This window comes from Lithobates pipiens, unplaced genomic scaffold (genome assembly GCF_037356315.1).
Source record: "Lithobates pipiens isolate NorthernLeopardFrog02 unplaced genomic scaffold, aLitPip1_a1.2 Scaffold_23, whole genome shotgun sequence".
In the NCBI taxonomy this organism is placed as follows: Eukaryota; Metazoa; Chordata; class Amphibia; order Anura; family Ranidae; genus Lithobates; species Lithobates pipiens.
The window spans coordinates 65,920,603-65,929,096 of record NW_027507785.1 but is presented as its reverse complement, the minus strand read 5'-3'; positions in this window follow the sequence as shown (position 1 = coordinate 65,929,096).

Here is an 8,494-nt window from a genome sequence, read left to right as displayed (position 1 = left end):
CGTCCTTACTTCCTTGTTCATGAAAGGGAAAATCATGTGTTTTAAAGCACATTTGAAGAATGTATTATATATATATATATATATATATATATATATATATATATATATATACATAGAAGGCAGATACGAAAGCACATAGGGCTAAATATATATATATATATATATATATATATATATATATATAGCCCTATGGGGGCACTCAACAGGGGGGAGGGGCCAGGAGCACCAAAGAGGGACCCGAGAAGAAGAAGATTCGGGCTGCTCTGTGCAAAACCATTACACAGAGCAGCTAAGTATAATATGTTTGTTATTTTTAACTACGCATGATGGCCTCTAGGTGGCGATGACGATATAAGAACTAAGTATATTAGAGAAAGTACAGCCTTTCTGTATTTGCCTGAAGTTCAGTTCTAAAAAGAATATGTTGGTTGTTGGGTCAGTTATCCACTACCTTTTCATATATCTTTGGGGCTTGGAGTGGTTGAAGTCTCAATCCATTTGCTGTAGTTGATGGTGGAGAATCCAGTAGTTCAGAGTGATTTTCATTATTTCATTTTTACAGGACTTAAAGTGGATGTAAACCCTTACATATACCCGGTGAAGCGTTGGGCTATACACAGAGATTAAACAAGTCCCCTTACGAAAGTTGTACCTGTTTATCTGCAGCCTCCTCTCCTCTACAGACATTAAAAGTGCAGAATTTATAAAGCTTGTCTGAGATTTCGGAAAACAGGCGGCGGACAGCTGAAATTATACACTGCAGAGTTCAGTGAGAAGAGCTCTGAGAGCTGATTGGAGGGAAGGGGCACACCTCCCTTCACACAGGAACGGAGCTAAAAGAAAAACAGACATGGAAGGCCCACACCTAGTGCAGTACCAAAGATAGTTTAATAATAAAAATGTTTTATATAAAAGTGGATACTCACAAAATGCAACTGACAAAAAGCCATAAAAACAATGCAATCCATAAAGACTTCGCTCCATCTAGTGGCCAAATGCGGTCTGTTCCATTTCAAATCAATGATTCACAATCAAACAGCACAGCATCTAGTATACTATAGTTTTTGTTTTTTTTTAAACCCCATTTACGCAGGACTTTACAAAGTTAGGGCAAACAGTACAGTTAGGCCGGCCATACATGGACTGTACTGTTTGGTTCAAATCCCAACCACGACACTACCTGCCTGGAGTTTGCATGTTCTCCCTGTGCCTGCGTGGGTTTCCTCCGGGTACTCCGGTTTCCTCCCACAATCCAAAGACATGCAGGTAGGTTAATTGGCTTCTGTCCAAAATTGGCCCTAGTATATGAATGGGGACCTTGGATTGTGGGCTCCCTGAGGATAGGGACCAATGTGAGTGTGCAATGCACAGGGATAGGGACAATTGTAGACACTAACACTCAGGTTGAACTGGTGTCTTTATTCAACCTAACTATGAAACATGGTTCAAAAGGCCAGGCTGATTGTACCAAGCTGATCAATTGATCAACTTGGGTACAACCAGCCTGCCAGATTCTCTTGGGATTATCATTAGCGGCTGCTATAGCCGATAGGGGAGATCACTGTCTTCTTTGCACTCTGTGCTGATTGGGGAATCGAGCATATTTCTTTCTTGCAACCCGTGGTTACAGGAAAGAAATTCAATAGAGGAGGAATCAGAGGGCCCTGCTCCTTAGAGCGTACAGTCTAAAAGGGAGGGTCAAGTGATACAACAGGTGATAACTATGGGGGATAAGCTGATGAAGGCATTAAAAATACATTAGGTGGAGCTAAGTATTCAAGGAAACGCCTATGAAACCTAGCTCCATCTAGTGGCCAAATGTGGTATTTCCAGTTCAAAATTAAAGCAGAGTTCCACCCAAAAGTGGAGCTTGCACTCATTTATCTCCTCCCCCTTTCTGGTGCCACTTTTGGCACCTTTGAGGGTGGGGGAGTGGACATCTGTCTTCGACAGGTACCCTGTCCCCACTTCTGGGAGACCAGGCAAATTATGTCAGCAGCTCGACTCTCTCCTCCTTCCCCCTCCGCCCGGCCAGTAGAAGAGCGCAGCGGTGCCTCGCGCATGCGCAGTAGGGACCCGGCGTAAAGCCATAATGCTTCACTACTGGGTTCCCTTACCGGCAATGGCGGCAACAGCACCCGACAGCTGATGGGGGCATCAGCTGCGGTGCTTAGAAATTTGCATGGAAAGAGTTTTCCCAGAATGCATTGTTCCCGGGGAATTTCTGTGAGCCTTTTAGTGTAAAGGCTCTTGCCATGTGATTTTTTTTTTTTTTTGCGATTGCAATTGTTTGCACAAATGAGATGTCAGTTTATTACCTACTAGCAAACACAGCTGTAGTTTGGAGTTTAGTGCGTGTTTATACACGTCCCCATAACATGTCGCTATTGTGCTTGAATATTTATAATTCTTGGAAGTTTTGATTCTTTGTGAACATTTTCTCCACGCTCTGAATACACAATATATATAATAGTGGACTTTTCACCCTGAGAGCTCTCAGCTACTCCCTACATCCGCTGACCGAAATCCCAGATTTTTTTTTTTAATATATAATTAAATGCCCCGTGTTTAGCAAATGACTCCTAATCCCTCGGATTCTCATAATGGCCTAGGATTTGCAGACTCACAATATGGGCTTCTCGAGAGCAGTGATAATAATCAGGGTGAAGAAATCCACTTGTGACGTAACTGACCTCATCCGGACTATCCTAAGCCCATATAAGGGCACTGACATCACAGCACCCAGCGACAGCCTTCTACATCTGGCCAATGGCTTTGCTTACTGGAAGCCGATGAGTGCAATCAGAGATATGCCCTGCGGGATGCCAGGTGTCAAACTGCAGCCCTCCAGCTGTTGCCAAACTACAAGTCCCATGAGGCATTGCAAGGCTGGCAGTTACAAGCATGATTCCCAAAGACAGAGGCATGATGGGACTTGTAGTTGCTCAACAGCTGGAGGGCCAACATTTGACACCATGTGCTGCCAAATTAGGGTTTCCACCTGTCTGGGATTCACCCGGCCAGTCCGGGTTTTGAATCACGTGTCTGGGTTTCAGGCAGACTGAAACCCGGACACATTATTCAGACCAGGCTGTGGCTCCCTAAGTAACCAAGATAGTCACACACAAATCTGTTTCTGTCCAGGAGCTGTAGGTGGCTGTCTGGGGTGCAGGGTGATGATGTCAGCAAGAGCAATTTGGGCACACCCACATTTTGCTGCGGCACGCTATGTGCACCGCATTACTACTCTCCGCGGGGCACCCAAAGGTGTCCCAGGCCGCTAAAGTGTTCGGGTTTGGCTTGAAGAAAAGGTGGCAACCCTATGCCAAATCAATGTATCACTTCCTAAATGGATCAACTGTTTTATTCATTTGCACTCTGAGCAGAAATATTGTACACAATTTAATGCAGCTCTGCAAGTGAAAGTGAAAGTGCAACACAAATAAAAATAAAAAATAAAAAATCGGGTCCTTCACCGTTAGTCAAGGCTGTGCTGAATGCAGTGCCGGGACAAGGTGATCTAGCACTAAGGGTGAACATGCCAGACTGCAGCCCCCCCCCCCACCCAAGATGTATGAGCATTATATGCCAGGATAAAATTCCCCTCCTCCCAGTACAAATCTCCCCCCTTGCTGAAACCCCCCTCTCAGCACCAATCTTTGCCGCCCCCTCCCCAAAATGCCCCCTTCCAACATAAATCCCCCCCAATCCCCATGTGCCCCCACCTCACATTATACCCTAATGCCCAGGGCAGCCGCCCCTCCTGCAGCAGGTTTTTTTTTTAAGCACCTGATTAGAGTGCTTTAATAGGTGCCAAAAAAGGTGACCTGTGAGCGCAATGCTGGGCGCTCGCAGGTCACTCAGCTGTGTTAGAAAAGCGAATTAATATTTGCTTTCCTAACACTAAATCACCTCTCCACCAATCAGGTGCTCAGATCTGTTACCCATCACCTGATTGGCTGAAACAAAAAGCATCCAATCATAGCAGAGAACAGGAAGAGAGGACGGGAGACCTTGAGGAGCTGTCCCACCGCCACAGAGACAGGGTAAGTACAGACGGTGGGCAGGGGGCACACCGGCAGCATTGGATATGGCACAGTGAGGCTGCATTTGATGGGGCACAGTAGCTGCATAAGATGGGCAGAGTAGCTGTATTTGTTGGAGCACAGTGGCTGCGTTTGATGGTACAGTAGCAGAAATTTATGGGCACAGTGGCTGCGTTTGCTGGAACAGTGGCTGTGTTTGATGGTACAGTGGCAGCAATTGTTGGGCACAGTGACCGCGTTTGATGGCACAGTGGCTGTGTTTGATGGTACAGTGGCAGCAATTGTTGGGCACAGTGACCGCGTTTGATGGCACAGTGGCTGTGTTTGATGGTACAGTGGCAGCAATTGTTGGGCACAGTGACCGCGTTTGATGGCACAGTGGCTGTGTTTGATGGTACAGTAGCAGCAATTTATGGGCACAGTGGCTGCATTTGATGATATAGTGGTGGCAATTGATGGGCACAGTGGCTGCTATCAATGGTACAATGAGGCTGCAATTGATGGGGTTTTTTTTTTCAAGTTTGCTTGCCCCCCCCCCCCCCCCCCCAAAATTTGGAGCACCAGCCGCCGCTGAATTGAATCTAATACTGCCAAATCAATGTATCACCGCACAGATGTCGCTGAAATCGCCCCTGAAATCGGGACTGACATGGTGGAAATTTCATTCCCGCAGTCAGAGTGACCCTGGGCTCCATCTATGCAAAGTGATCCACTGTAAGGTGCGAACGAAGCCCCATACACACTATCAGATTATCTGCTGAGTTTTTCCTTCAGATTTACCAAAACCATGTAGTAGAAGGGCCTGCCTGATGGCATACAAATTCAAACTCCTAAGGTTTGTCCTCATATTATATGGTTTTGGTAAATCTGAAGGAAAAACTCAGCAGAAAAACTGATAGTGTGTATGGGGCTTAAGCAACAGTTGTCATGCATTCAGGATACCACCCTGGGTGAAGGCTGAGTTTGGGCAGAGGTTCCCCCCCCCCCCCCCCCAGGCTCCATCTGCCTGCCCTCACGCCCCCCACCAAGGATGGCGGTGCACCTCCCCAGGCCCCGTCACCCGCAAAGCATGGCACCTTCAGCTGTATTGTAAGCTATAGGTGGGAGGTCACAAGGCAGTAGAAACATGGCTCAACCACCTGTTTTTACCACCCCGGCCTCCCATGTGAAAGAGACCTTAGTGGACAGGTGTGGGCAGTACCAGAAATTTGGGGCAGAAGAACAGTAAACATGGGAGGAGGACACTGCTGTCATGGAGAGACCAGTAAGTACCTGGGTGGGGGGGGGGTGTCTGATTAGGATTTAGTAGGGGCTTTGGGGGCTAGAGGAGGGCCTCATGCACATTGGACGTTATAAAAACGCCAGTAGTGTTAGCTGTAGGAGTTTTTCAGTGTTTTTTCAGTAGCACTTTGTTACTAAAACAAAAAAAACAAAAAAATACAAAAAAAGTTTACTCCCACAAAAGCTTATTGCTCAAAAACTCTGATAAAACGCCAAATGTTTCTGCATTTTTTTTTTTAAGCATTTTTCAGCTTTTATCAGAGTTAGAACGTTTTTACAGCTGAAAAACACTTAAAACCCCACTAATGCGTTTTTTATTTTATTTTATTTTTTTCAGCTAGAAAACTGCTGATAGCAGCTGATGTGTGCATGGACACATAGGATAACATGATGGAGAGTTTACTGGCAGCAGAAAATAACAGCCAAAAACAGCAGCTGTAAAAACATCCGGAGAATGCGTGAGGCCTAAGGCTACGTTTCCACTAGTGCGACTTGTCATGCGACTTGGGACTGCAAAGTCGCATGACTAGTCGTACCTTACGATTTCCAATGAGTACCGTTCATATCTGTGCCACTTCAAAGTAGTCCCTGCGCTACTTTGGTCTCACTTTGATGTGACTTTGAGGTCCATAGGCCTCAAGAATACACAGGCATTGCTTCAAGTCGCATCAAAATTGCGGCAAAAATCTCACAGCTTTCAGGTCGCAATAGTGGAAACTGAGGCTAAAAATGTAGATTTAATTAGCATATTCTGCTTTCAGCTGCTGTAGCATCATTACCAACTTTCAGTGCAGAGCTGATGATTATCTGATTAGCCATTTCACAATGTTTATGCATAAAGTGCACCATCTAGTGTCTATTGTGTGTATAGCACCTTCCTTCTCTTCCTATATCTAAATCCAAAAGGACAAATATGTAATATAATGCAGCAGCCGCAATCTTTTTATTTATTTTTTTATTTATTTTCTGGGCTTTTAATTTTTTAGGATATGGGGTCAGCCATGATGATCACACAGGCGGCACTACAAACATGTATGCCTTTGTTCATCTCCATTGTTGATTTTATTACAGGTACTTATATAGCGCCATAAATTTACATGGCATTTTACATATATTGTACATTTAGTCAGTCCCTGCCCTCAAGGAGCTTACATTACATTGTTTACATGAGCCAAATGCCTTTTCAAACCCAGATATAACCTTGTGAAATTACCTCTAGTCCCTCCTGTATTGATTTTTATTGTAAGTGTACTGATGCACCTCATGTTGTAAAGCGCTGCGCAAACTGTTGGCGCTATATAAATCCTGTATAATAATAACTAACTATCACTGACATCATCACTGTGCTGTACATAACCTGTGTAGAGCGCAGAGCTGTGGGAGGGGCCCAGCAGACTCCACCCACTACAGGCTGCTGCATAAAACTACAGGAGGGGGGTGGAGACAAGACCAGTCACCCCGCACAAGGAGAGAGAGCAGCAGTGAGCGGTCTTTATTATTATAGTCGCACAATGGATTACTGCACAGATCTGGAATAAAATGCACAAAGCACACCCAGATTCAAGGAAGAATACATGAGGAATGTATTTATTTAAATATATATTTTGCACGGAGTTAATCTTTAAAATTGTAGAAATTTGTGTATTAATTATATTTTCTAAAAACCTTTACAATGCATGTCCAGCCTGTGTTTTTTTTTTTTTTTTTAAGATTTCCCCTCACTATTCTGGCGACAAGTTTAGGAAGCGTGGAAAACTATCAGCAACAGAGGATAGAAATCTTTTTTTATTTTATTTTTTAATTTCTTACTAGTGTAGGGGATGGCTAGACCCCCTGTCATATTTTATTGCCGAGATACATGCATAAAAAGGCACAGGATCCCTCATTTTGATATCCAATGTTGTGAATGACCAAATTAAGCTGACTCGCTTCATCAAGGCTGTTCACATACACCAGAGCAAGAGGTGGGGGGCTCTGAGGAAAATCCCAAATGTGTAACTGTAGTAATGGAGCTACACCAATATTCATAGAGCCCAGGTCAAGTTTTTACATGACTTACAGTGGCGGGTGCACAAAAAAAAAAAAAATGCTGAAAAAAAATTAAATCAAACTCTGCCATTGTGCCCTCAAATGCAGACAGTTTGCCAATCATATACTGCCAGTGTCACTCCCAGGACACCCCACTCACACCTCCCCCCTCTGTCCGCGCATAGATCGTGGGACACCCCGCTCACACTGACCCCCCCCCCCCCCACCACACACACAGATGGATTGCAGGACATCCCACTCACACAACCCTCCCCCCCCCACGGATGGATCGCGGGACACCCTTGTGCAGAAGGACCAGCGCTCACCTCTTCTCCGACATCTCCTCTCAGCTTCCTCCGCTCTGTCCCACTTCTGCCAAGGTGCTGAGCATCCAATAGGGACGCCTGTCGCTTTGGCTACTGGCGTTTTGCAATATTTTTTGGTGCAGTGCGGTGTGATTCCACCCTTTTTTTTGAAGGGAGGCAATGCGGTGTGAAAATAGCGAATGTTCACACAATTGGGTGGGATCAGGGCACAGTGCTCTGACCCCCAAACCCACCCTTTTTTTGAAGCCTATTAGAGCCTCTGACTCTAATCGGGTGCTTCAAAAAAAAAAAATTATATATATATATATATATATATATACACACACACACACACACACACACACACACACACACACACATACACACACACACACATACATACACACACACACACCCCCTGCTGCCCTGCCATAGGAGTCCATGCATCCGGCATCCTGAAAGGGGCCGAGCGCATAGATAGGGAGGTTGCAGCAGGGATAGGTGGCACGGGCCGCCACTGCACGATTAGTATTGATATTTATACATATGAAATCAGGTAATGTCATCAGCAGATTGTACAACTCATTACACAATCTATGGAAGAGATCACTAGATTTTTGGATTCTGTATGTATAAATATCGTTAGAACCCTATTGAGTCCAGTCAATTTTGAGTACAAACATTTAAAAGCCTTAGTTTTTTGTTTTTTTAATCAGCACAAGGGACAGCACTTATATTTAATGAGAAGTGTCCCTTGTGCTGCTGCTGTAGTTGAAATCCAAAGACCTCCGCCAACCCCTTCCACCAATATCCCCGCAGTGGTTATCTTCTGGT